Consider the following 12,934-nt stretch of genomic DNA (forward strand, 5'->3'; position numbering starts at 1 on the left):
TCCGCAAAGCTCAGGAAGGCAAGCTCCCAAGGGGGGGCAGCAGGGGGTGGAGATTATGCTCTCTGCTTTTCTTGGGCAGAGCCTGCTTTCCCAGGCTGCTGCCAGGCTGCCTGCAGGGCTTCGTGCAGAGCCATGGAGCTGCATGGAGCCCAGTGCTTTGCTCTGCAGCTGTAAGGGCAGCAAACAAAAACTCCTCAGAGTTTTAGTTTGCTGTACCCCAAGTCATTTTAAGGTGCATTATGCCGCCAAATTTCCTACAGAGGCTGGAATTAATGTACAAACACTGACACCATTAAAGCAGTGCAAAAGCATTTAGTCCACTTTAAAGTGTCGTGCACACATGCCTCTTGTTTCATCTACATATGGCTATAGGGGTTACCCAACTCCTAAGCTAAATGACAACTTTGTTTTCCTAGATGAATTATAGCTGATGCATCATCAGTTTCACAGGGAAAATTGTAAATATAATAGAGCCTCGTGTTGGCAGGCAGGACAGTAAATATAAAGAATAGTTTAAAATGAGAATTCCACTGTGTACTCCTGTTGCTCCTGCTCCTGAACTATTGTTTTTGCTTCCAAATCTGCGTTCCACAGTTAGAACGTCTTCTCAACATGAATATAAAAGAAAATTTGATGTTTTTTCTCTTTGGTTCCCCCCCCCCCCCAAGAACAACACAAATTCTGGTACATCTCAGTGTGCACGTCTGTCACCAGCACTTTAATTATCATTTTACAACCTTTTGTCTCTGAAGTTAGCTCCATTTCAGCCACCCCAGACTGAGTTGCATTCAGTATTATTGTGCTGTTTTAGGGAGTATATTTTTTGGTAGCAATAAAGGCTGTTTTTTATACAGTACTGCTGCAAAGTGCACAAACATCAGACATTTAATAGCTCATTAGAGGGGACCCACTGATTCCCCCGCAGCAAAAATATTAATGTTCTAGCAAGTATGTGCAACATGTACTGCTGTTTTTTATTCCTCACCGGAAGATATCATCTCTTGGGTAATAGGAAGATTTTAAATGTGTAAAAGTTGAGAACTGTTTGGTTTTAGGGTAATGGTTTGTTAAATTGGAATCTAAGGGCCTTGTTACATGTTATGCTGTGAGCCACACAAATGTTGATCAGTGTTAGTGCTAACTTGAATTTGGAGGAGTCGCACTTCAGGCCAACAGGAGCCTGGAGGGGATTGAAAGGGAAGAATCCTCCCCTGCTCCCTGGGGCTCGTGTCCTGCCCCTCGAGGTTCCTTCTGCCCCCTCACCCCCACTTACTTATGGCTTCCTGTGCTCTGTCTCGGGGAGAGCAGGCAGGGAAGGGTTAACCTGCCTGTCTGGATGCTGCCACTTCTCCAGACCGGGCTCAGTCTGAAGAGCAGCAGTAGCAGCCATGGTGGAGCAGGCAGGTTAACCCTTCCCTGCCTGCTCCCCTGGCACAGACGGCACAGGCAGCCACAAGGAAAAGTTGGGGGGGGGGGTGGGCAGTTGTTGAGGATCTGGGAGGGTGGCAGGGACAATGGGCCTGATCCAGGCCAGCAGGAGATAGTGGGGTGGGTAGTTAGGCTGTTTACACCGACACGTAGCCTACACTGACTACATGTTAGTTTAACACAGATCAGAGAGAAACTTCAGTTGAAATGGCGTAAACTTTTAAGCCACCTAAATTGTTTAGAATTAGTTTCCGGTGTTTAGGTGTGGAGAGTACAGGGCCTAAGAGTTCCAGGAGCCACCTAAAATTAACATGTAACAAGGTCCTAAAGCAGGATTAGCTCCTAAAGGGTCCACACACGTCTTCAGAGTTCAAGGGTCAGTTTCTACGTTCACCACTAGTTGTGGACATGACATTTAGCTGCTGAAATAACAACATCATAAATGAAGGATTATGATTACTCGTGAAAAAGAACCTGAACTCCTGAGAACAAAGTTTCTGGTTGTTTAATAATTCTCTCTATTACTAACAATGCGAGAGAGAGAGAGGAGGAGACGGGAAGAGAAAATTACATGGCCCACTAGCAGAATTGGTTTTAAATAGAGCAGCTGGGATTCTCAGCCTCACCCTTCAGTGCATCACAGTGACTGGGGACTAGCCAGGCTTACAAGTACATACCCCAGCCCTGCCAGCCTCTCTTGCAGGGAAGTAGGGGAACAGCTTTTCTGGCATACAGTACATTTATTACTACTTCTTGAAGGAATACTCAGAGCCAGAGGAAGGTTATATCACAGGGTACTTTGGTGTCAGCCTAAAGAGGCTACCGCAGAGGCCAGGATCAGGGTTGGAAGGTGTTTGTAGGCTGTAGTGTCAGCCACATTTTTAAGGTAATTTAGATTTCAGCAATGTGACTGAACAGGAAGGTACTTCTTTATTCAGTGGTTCTCTGAGTATTCTTAAGATTTATCTGTTTAATCTATTAATAAAATCAAATTTTACTGCTGTTATCACTGTAGATCCAATGCGGCTATGGAAGAATAAGTTGGATTGCTGAGCGGTTCTATATCATAGCTATATTCTAATTTATTGAATAATAATGTAAAAGGCAAAAGTAAAACAGCTTGGTGTGTTAGCTCTCACACTGACTTATTGTAGTGTCAGCAGTTGGAAATAACATTTTGGCTAGTACACTGGGCAAATTTTATATGATGGCTAATTAAAATTAATAAATGTCGAGTCCTACTGTGTCATTTGTAATAAATATTTCTGAGTGTAACTATACTTTGCAAGGAAAACCACTTTGCTCCAGCTTGCTCAAGGTGTTATAGGAATAAGTCAAATAAAATCTGGAAGTGGTGTTTCACCAAATTGTCAGGTTTCCATCAGCATATAAATGGTAGTGCAAGGTCACATGTTCCCTTCAGTACTGCCAGTTGAAAGGAGAAAAAACTTTAAGGACCAGGGACCAAAGTTAAAGGAAAATTTGGACAAATGCTAGTAGTATTTTTTAGTACAATTACTGCCAACTGTTGCTTGGAAACATCTAAACCTGTTCATCCATCCTGTGTGCTGATAACATTTATTAATTTTTAGCTGTTGAAGAAACCTGACACTACAGTACAGTTAGAATTATTTTGATGAAAGAAAGATTGGTCCGAGTATGTTAATTGATCACACGCACTTGCAATGTAAAATGTAATAAAAATGCTGTAAGTAGCTAAGCTACTGAGATATGCACCTCTGCAAGAGGAAGGAAACGGAGGAAACTGATGGGGAGAAAAAAATGAGCGAGCCTGGCATCGCAATTCTCTTTGAGGATCCCATCCACAATTCCTTGAGAAATAAAGTGATTGGTACAGACAAAGCAATGAAGCCTGCTCATCTATTAAATTTATTAAGCTATGGTTGGGCAGAGAGTATAAAAGAATAATTTTAAATGTGGCTAACCTTAAGTGGTGTTAAAGTTAAAGTCCCTGGGTGGTTTCATGGAGATAAATGTTATATGGAAGAGGTAAGTAGCAGGAAAATGGGTATAAGTTACGTATATTGAGGGCAAGCCAAATAGAATATGAAAAAGAATAATGTAATAATAGAGCAGATCTTGATGCGTAGGGCTTACCTTTTCCCTGGCAAACAGTTTTGTGCTTGGAGGCTGGAATTTTGCAGAAATCTATTGTCTCTCACTTTCACTGTCGACTCCTTGCTAGCAGTGTTTTCAGGTTAAAGCTGGCAGCCCCATAATAAGTCATGCCATCTCGCTACTTTGCTGTTGTGTGCACCTGTGCACTATCAGCAGCATGTGGCAGCACACACGCTGGCTATTCTGTGTAGCTGGGATTCGGGTCAATTGGCACATGCTATACACGGTGTTAAAGCCTTTGGAAGAAAGATGGCATTGTGATTTGGTGGGGCTTGGGGAAATGGGTAGTGTCAGGAGCTTTGCTACTGTTTCAGCTACTTTAAAAACATGTTGGGGGTATTTTTTTTAATTTTTTTTTTTTCTTCTCCTCGAATTCCAACACTTGCAAAGCTGCTTTTAGTAGCTAGGACTGAGCTTCCCACCCACGCACTCAGCCAGGATTTTAATGATGCCAATAGTAATAACAGCCTTTTTGTTGGTGTGTTGTTATTTTCCTGCAGAAAGCATTGAAGTGAAGTTCTCATGCACATCTGTGTCTAGATCAGAGATGATTTTGCAGCTTGAGCCATATGTTTGGAGGGGCTGTTCTGTGAAATGAAAAGCGCTCTAAAGGAGAGGGAAAACTCTCTGGCAGTTGATTATTTTTCAGTAATTTAGGGAGGAATAAAATATTACATTAGCCTGCGGCTGTATTAGATGCTGTAGAGAAGTTGAGAAGCTAGCTGGGGTACAGGAAGCAGTCTAGCTTCTGCAGCAAGGAATTAGAATTGGCTTACTTAGCCTGGTGGGCTGTACAGGAGCTGTCCAAGCACCTCATCTTTGCCAGCCTGTAGATCACAAGGCTGATACATTTAAGATGCATAATTTTAGTTCCTTAAAAATGTAGGACAGAACACTTCTGAATATTGTTTCTGTACTAATAGTCTAGTATTGGTCCTTTATTCAAGTCTCTTGTGCATTTTTTTTCTTTTTAAAGGTTTTTTTTCCTTGCTAATTGTTCAGAGGCTGTGTGGCTAGAAAATTTAGTATCTTGGTGCACTGGGTAAACTTATTACTCTAGATGGTTATGTGACCATACTGTTTCTGGCTTATGCTACTGATTTTCTTTACCTCTTCAGAGATTACTTTGAGGCAGGGGTTATGAAAGAAGATGAAGTTTTGCTTTGTTTTCTGCTTTTTCATTAAACTTGCTCTCTGTGCAACATTAGATGGGTACAGGTGCTTTCTTTTGTTTTTAAATGCAAAGCCAAGCAGCCATTGGGTAAAAAGGTTTGGACCCAATCCTGTGAAGTTTTACATGCACGTAACTATGTTTGTGAACTGTCCGCACTAGTGTTGATGCAGTTACTTCTGCATAAAGTTAAATATGTGCACTTGTTTCATAGAATCCATTCTCTCTCTCTCTCTTTTATTTTCATGATAATGTGACCACTTTCATATAGACATCCTGTTGTTGCAGTGTTGGTATTGTAATAAATCTTATGGTTGCCTGCTGTTTTTCAGCAGGCAAATCATTTTATATGTTTATATTCTTATCAATGTTATGATTTTAAAAGTATAATAGTTTGAGGGTTTTGATTCTTTTGAGTTTTTAATATATTTTACTCAAATTTGTTGTCCCATTTTTGGTGGAATATTATTTGTGAATACTTTTTACCTAATATTTTTGTTTTGTTTTGAATATTCATTCATTACACATTTTGGATTTTTTTCATTGGATTCATCAACTGGATGGGATGCTGAATGAAAATGGGAATAGTCTTAGATCTTGGACAATTGTGTCTAAGGTACAGCCCACAGGCCAAATGCAGCCCATGGAACTACATCATCATGCTGGCCCTGAGTCTCAGGTTCATCCACGTGCTTCCAGACAAGCCATTTGTGCCAGGCCTGGGACATGTGCTGCATGCTACACCTGCTCCAGCACCTGTGTCGAATGGGGCACCTGCATAGGGTCAGTCTGAGACTCCCCTGAGTTCTGGATCCAGCATCAGCTGGACTACAGCACATGGGGTGCTTGCTCCTGCTGGTCCAGGCTCTGACAGGCCAGAGTAGATGCTGGATAAGGCACCTCTCCCCACCTACCTAGCAGATCCAGCATCTGTTTCAGTTGGTCCAGGACCTGCACTGCATGTGATGCCTCCAATTGGCCAGAGCACAAGGTACACATAGCTCTTTCCAATCCAGTTCAAAGAAATGTGAACAAAGTTTGAAGTGAATCCCTTTTGAAAATTAGAACTTTTAATTCTAATTATTGTCCAATGTTTCTTGCAGCTGTGGTCCCACACATTGTGACCAGTTAGGAGTTTCACAATGTAATCCAGGTCTTCTTGCTGTAAAGCATGTGTTGTTACCACTTGAGCTCATTTCTATGCTATTTTGGCAGCATTGGGTTTTGTCATGCATTTTAGCAGTTCTGAGTCTCTTCGGTGGAGGGAACTGTGGCAGGCACCATTGGTGCCTGTCACTTTAAGAGCTGAGCCAAACAGCCAGCACGTGCTTGATTGCGGCAGGCATTTTGAGACACTGGCTGCCTATATAACTGGAGCAGATTGCTGCTGAGAGGCCAGGCAGAAACATCACCTGGCTGAGCTGCTGTATGAGAACATCTGCAGGCAGGAGCAGGAGGCTCCTGGTCCTGGGCATGACTTAAAACTGCACCTGGCCAGGAGTGGGTGGCCTGATGGGGCTCCCAGTGGCATGGGAGCCTCCAGGAAAATACCAGACCAGTTACCACCCTAGTGGAAGGGGTTATTGATGATCAGGGCACCTCATTAACCCCTAGCCCCACATTACTGTGGGTAGCAGTTGGGGCCAGGCATGGCTACAGCCACTGATTTTTTTTCACCACCCCCCCTCCCCAGGAAAGGAAGCTCTGTAGCCCTAGTGAGGGGATAGAATATGTGGAGCCCCAGTAAGGGTAGCCCCCAGTGAAGGGGTAGAGATGTGGAGTCCCAGTGACAGGGAAACCAGAGGGTGGGGACACCGGTATGTGTGTGAGAGTTTGCGTAGAGTTGCCCTGGGAGGAGCCGGGGCAAGCTCAGCCCCAGTCAGGTAGCTGACTGGCCACTACCCTGGTGAGGATCACGGGAGAGGCCCAAAAGATGGTATGTCTGTCACCTAAGGTGTGTGCTAGGTAAAGTCTATGGCCGAAGGGGCCTCTCCGAGAGGGAGCAAGGTGGTATAAATCGTCGATGCATGAAAGAGACCCTGTGAGAGGGGGTGGAGCATGAGAGGCCCTAGTGAGAAGAGGGTGGTATGAACGTGTGTGTATGAGGCCTGACAATGAGGGCTAAGCTTGGTCTGGCTATAGGATGGGAGTAGTTGTGTCACCTGGATGCCATCTGCGAGGCTTGGGCTGTGGTACATGGAAGGATTGGAGCTGCAGAGTGCCCCCTGGCATCGGGGCAAGAATGGGCAGCCTCCTGTCTAATGAGAACCAATTATGAAACAACAAGGCATGGCAAGTGAGTGAGGTGCGTAGCCAGCCCAGAAACAGGTGGGTGGGCCAATGGCAGACCGGCCTCAAGAGTCCCCTGTTACAGGGATCATACTTGCTAACTAATCTACAACTATAAAACATGTGCTAAAAAGAAGGCAGTGTCAAAAGAGCATGTGGAGTTAATCACATTTTAGTACTCTCTTTTGAAAGAGTATTTTTGGTTTCCAGTCTTTGCAGCAGACCATAAATTTCAAACCACCCTTTGTGAAAATGTTTTGCCTCCTACTACTGTAAGTGCTAACCCACAGCTACTAAGTATGGAAGCTTAAAAAGTGTGGGGGAGATGCACGATTTCCATTGAATTAGCTTATTTTATGCATTACCAGCTTGTATATTGCTGTCCCCCTGCATCCTGCTTCCCTTTGGATGTTTAGGTCTTTCACACAGAAATGGGAGAGAGAACGTTTTAACTTTTTTTAGCAAATGGGAAAATGTGGCAGCAAACCATATAACATGGCAGAGGGACTACAGGAAGGGCACAGGGTATGGAAAAATGCTTTCATCTTCCCCATCCCCCACCCCTTCCCAATTAGATTTCATGTTCATTGTGTCCCTTTAAGTTTGCGCTTTTTCTTGTAGAGATGTGGGTTTATCTAAAATTCCTGTGCATGCCCAGTCAGCAACTAGTGTGAACAAGGTAACAAGACAAAACCAATTGATTTGTAATACTTTGCATCTTTCTTTCAGAGAAAAAGAGGTAGCATTTCAGGTTGGAGCAGCAGAAAGCAGATATTTACGTGTATCACTTCAGATTTGTATTAGACAGTATTTTATCATTTAGAAGTGTCATGTTGTTACACTGAATAATGCAACATAGTCTGACCTACTTTAATGCTGAAATACTGATTCACCTGTCAACATTTTTAGAGCAAATGGAAATATTTGTTCGTGTCTTCAGATCGAGGTACAAAACAAGAGCAGATGTTTGCAAACATGAATAAACCTCCATGGACTTCGATTTTTCTTGCTACATATGCATACATCTAATTTAATCCATCATTGAACTATTCTGTACGAAATCTCTCTGAACTGTCTGTCACCAAGGAAGTTCTATATAATATATCCGTGCCATTTTATTTAAGAGTTAACCCACTTGCATATAGTTATGAGGTCCACAAGTTCATGTGATGTGTTACCATGTGCAATCATAATGGACAAGTTAAGCAATTCAAGCATAAGAAGTGCATATTCAACCTCCTGCCTGCAGTATACAGTAAAGGGAGGAATGTGATCAGTTGCTGATCCAAAGGGCACATCTCGGAGTAGTCTATAAAGAGAAATTGTATGGCTGAACATTTGTTATATTAGTCGTCTTCCATGCTGGCCAATTTCTCCACTGAGAAAACTCCCCGAACTTTTATTATCCATCTGTTTGTCCAAAGGATGTACTGGTTTCTTTTTGCTGTTGCTTTGTTTGGTTTTTATTTCCTATTCCACTGAAACCACTACTGTGGCAACAGGAAATTGAAACCATGGCACAGTTCCTGAAGGATCTGCTTTCATTACATATGGTTCTCACAGCTAACATACAGACCAGTTGTTCAGGCTTCCTTAAGGGGGGAATTTTAGCATGCTGCTCCAGAAATTAGCCACGCAGGCATATTAACAGTAGCAGTAATTGCACGCATTATTTGCTGGCTGGAGCACCAACCATGTTTGTAAATTTTCAAATTACTGTACTGGCTACAAGTCATAGCTAGCAAACAGCTACTTTTTTTTTGTTTAATAGAAAAAGACATGCTGTTTTGTAGGGAAATATTATATTGATTTTTTTTTTTTTTTTTTTTTAGAGTAGAGGTTATAATTCTTAATGTAGCATCTTTTAATATTCACTGCGTTGAGCTCTATGCTCTGGGGAGTTCGTCTATTTGTTCCAAGTAAACAGAGCACTTCGAGCAAAACTTGAACTGTTCTGTCTTTAAAAATACGTCAAGGGCCAGACTGTGCTTGTCCTCTGCATGGGCAGGAAAATTGATGTGGAGGAAAGACATGAAGAGCTATCCTTCATATTGCTCCCAAGGCATGGGGCCAGGCTGAATTGCAGTCTCTCTACTCACCTGCACCGAATGGCCTTGGGTGCTGGCTACACCTCTGTAGCTGGCCCATGTACCAGCCATGAGCCCATGAGCCAGGTAGCTACTCTGCGCTCTGACTCATTCTGTGAGGTGGTCTACTGGTGACATGCTTTCTACGGTGAGCATGGGATGTTGAAGCCCCATTGTACCAGCTGGACTCCCCCTTCTTCAACATTATCCTCTTTCCACTCCAATTCAATCATAGTCAAGTAACCTCAATTTGTCCTTATACTTCATGTCTTCATTTCCTACTTTTGGTAATATATATCACCTTAAATAGCATGCAAGAAACTGTTCTTCCTGTGCCCATAGGAGTAGGAGATACCACAAATCTTAAGTGTCTCTCAGGAAAGTCTTTTGTTCACTTTTGCAAACCCAGATATCTAAAGCTGTTCAGAGATGCAGATGAAGTTTGGGGTGCTTATATAGGCTGAACCTCTGCTTTGAGTTTTGTCCATCACTTAGTCTAACTATTTGCCACCATACTAATTATTAGCTTAATTTTTTTTGCAGTTCAGATAATTGTGCTGTCGGCTTGCTCTGTCACTGACATTTAAACCACTTACGTTTCTACAACTTTCAGGTACTTAAAAGGAAGTATCAAGCATGTGTTGTGACTTATCTGTCAGAATTAATGAGTGAGTTTACCCACAAGTGTGTCATTTTTCAGTATGTACAGTATAAGCAGGAATGGCATATTTTAGCACCTACACACTGCTCTAGTTATGATGTTATATTGATATGCAGCATGGTTCCCTTAATAAGATCGTTATGGGAGTAGCTTGCATGTGGTAGGTGCATAATATGCAGATGATATTTGCAGTTGACAGCAGCCATTGCGCTGATTCATACAGGGCTTGCACTGTAAATATCTTCTTGGGCAGCACACGGCAGCAGTATCTCTGACATCTCTAGCAGGATGCAATGTGTATTCTTCCTTGTACTTGGGCAGTAGGGTGGTGTGAAATTTTGGCAGCCATTTCATTTAGAAGGTGTTTCAGTGCCCTAAACACCAAATCTGAAACAAAACGGAAGGCCCCAAAACATCTCCGAAACAAAATCATCTGAAACGTTTTGGAGGTGCCCCCAGAATAGTCCGGCTCAGCCCTGCAGCCCTCCTTTTCAAAGTGCTGGGAGGCTCGGGACGGGCAGGGGATGGGTTCAGGCAGGGCAGCCAGGGGGGCTTTTCCTGTAGCTCCCCCCACTGGGGCAGAGGCAGGCACAGCTGGAGGAGCTGTGGGAGAACCTGCAGCTGCCTGGCTGTGCCTGCCTCTCCCTGGCCAAACTGAATCTCTGAATCGGCGCTGAAACTCTGAAACCGATTCAGCTGAATCGAAACAGAGCACTGATCCGAAACACCAAAACGAATCACTGTCCTCCGAAATGGCCAAATCAAAAACTGAAATGAAACATAGCCATTTCACACAGTCCTGTTGGGCAGTGCTGTGGCCTAGTCTTCACTTGAAGTCGTCTTACTCCTGGATGGTTTTTTTTTTTTTCTTCCAAGTCTTGTATTCCCTCCATCTTACAGTGCCGATAAAGGGACTATGTCTGTCCTAAGCACAGGAAAGAAGAGGATGGAGGAGTCGGTGCTGTTTAGTATTGGAACACCAAGACAATCAGCAAATGGTTATTCTTGTAATTATGTTTCCGTCTTATGAAGGGGACGGTATGAAATCCTAATGTATTGAAGATTTCAAACCCGTTCTCTTAACAGTGAGATAAGCACCCAAAATTGGGATTATTTTATAGTACAAAATTAATCTGTTGGGTTTGGTCACTGCTCTTATCCCTAAAGCATCTTTATACTTCCTGTCTCCCCCCAGGTAGGGATGATGGAATCCAATGATCAAGTAATGATGAGTGAACAAGCTAGTGGTACAATTAAACAAAAAGCAGAGGTGCTCCTTTGAGAAGGGTTTACTTTTAATTTTGGGGGGAGCCTGGAAACGCGTGCCATTTGCCCTAAAGTGCTCCTTTCCTGGCATGAAAAGAGTGGCTGAGATTGAACTGTTATTTATGATGAATGTGGAGATCTTGCACACAGGAAGAAAGCAAGGAGATAAAAATGCAACTGGGTAATTTCATTTCAAGAATAATTCTACCTCAGTAAAAAATCCCTGCTTTTTGAGGATAATGTACTTATAATAGGGTAATGTCAAAGTCTGCTTGCCAGATCCCTATTGAAAAAATATCCCTCTTGGCCAGTTTTTTAGAAATCCCATAAGGTACTTTGTTGTTCTGAAATGTAGTGCTGGTTTAATATGTGTTTATCGTAAATAAAGAGGGTTTCTTTGTGCCTAACTAGCTATAACCGCAAGTAAAATTGAATAAAAAGGCACAGTATTACCTAATAGTATTTGAAACATTAGAAAGTAATGTAAGCATGAACAGGAGTTGACTTTTGTGAATTTTCCCTGTTGCTGATTTATATTTTAAAGCTGAAGTTTAATGAACTAGGTTTACCTATTTGATAAATGCAGTAAACTGTTGGGGTGGAGGTTAATTTAGAGAAACCATTTTTTATGGAAGCTAGGGGTTGTTGGCTTATTAAAATTAATGCTAGATTTTTTCATGTCGGCTTTAACCTTGGATAACATACTAGTTTCCACAATTTCGGGTCCCTTGATTGGTCTTATATTCTTTAATGGTGAAGCCCTGGCTCTGTTAAAATAAGTGATTCCATTAGGGTTTCATCCAAGAGCTTTAATTCCTAATATAAAATGGTGTTGGACAATAAGCATCTAATTAAGACAGTGAGATGGAAGATGGACCTTTAGCGCTATCGTAGAAGGACTCTGAACAGAAAGTAGTGAAGGGAAATTACTTCTTTGCCCATGTGAACCCCATATAACACTTTAGAGTATGTCTTCCATCTTCTTTTACTTACAGTAAATACATTTTATCAGCCCCAACTTTGTTGCTATGACCAATGTGTCAAATTAGCTTAAACTTTAATCCATTTCAGGAATTTAAAAGGTGTCACTCATGAAAGTGTCTTGGCACCAGTGATTTGGTTATTAAATATATTAAGTGCATTGGCTTCAGAGGCAGATGCAGGCACTCGGTACCCCTGAAAAGCCCCGGTTTTTAAAAAGCTTAGATGCTTGTCTTCTGTTTTGATCTTCACTATCTTGCCTGTAATATCTTCCTCATACCCTGTAAATGAAAAGCTGCTGATGTGATAAGGTAGTGAAGATGGACAACATCTCTTTGGCTTGTGATCGGGTTTATGTTTGAGAGCTAATAGAATCCAGCAGATGGTCATGCCTAGAAACACATCAGCAGGTATCCTGGCTGAGATACTGAAGTTGTACTCTTTCGTGTCCATGGGCTGTGAATGGAAATTTTCAGGAGAACAGACACTAATCTATACATCATTTGCACTTTGATTCTCTCAGTCTGTGGTGTCTGCAGGAAGAGCATCTTTAATTTCTTAGGCTATCCAAAAGAATAAAGTGAATCTATCTTCAGATAATACCAAATAGGATTCATCTCCTCCTCTCCCCTTCCCCCCCCCCCCCCCCAATGAAGGTGAAGCAAATGCATATGATAGTTTGGTCTTCAAGATTCTCAGTTATTTACTTGATATGGTCACTTTAATGGTCTTGTTTGGTACTCCAGGGCTTCTGAAATTAAAAAAAAAAAAAAAAAGAAAAGAAAAAGGGATAGGTTCTCCATTCTGCCTATGCTGTGGTCAGAAACGAATGCAGTATATCCATACAAACTACCGTTTTGCCATCCCAACACCACAGAGCTGTGTTCATAGACCTGCCATGCACCTGGGGCA

The 12,934-nt window shown here is 42.3% G+C and overlaps 1 protein-coding gene across 1 annotated transcript in view; it reads left to right on the top strand.

Moving 5' to 3' along the window:
* Positions 1-12,934, top strand: part of TENM1 (teneurin transmembrane protein 1) — a 1,265,690-nt gene that overhangs the window by 70,106 nt on the left and 1,182,650 nt on the right. The gene's annotated exons all lie outside the window — the stretch shown is intronic.

The sequence above is a fragment of the Alligator mississippiensis genome, chromosome 8 (assembly GCF_030867095.1).
Source record: "Alligator mississippiensis isolate rAllMis1 chromosome 8, rAllMis1, whole genome shotgun sequence".
In the NCBI taxonomy this organism is placed as follows: domain Eukaryota; kingdom Metazoa; phylum Chordata; order Crocodylia; family Alligatoridae; genus Alligator; species Alligator mississippiensis.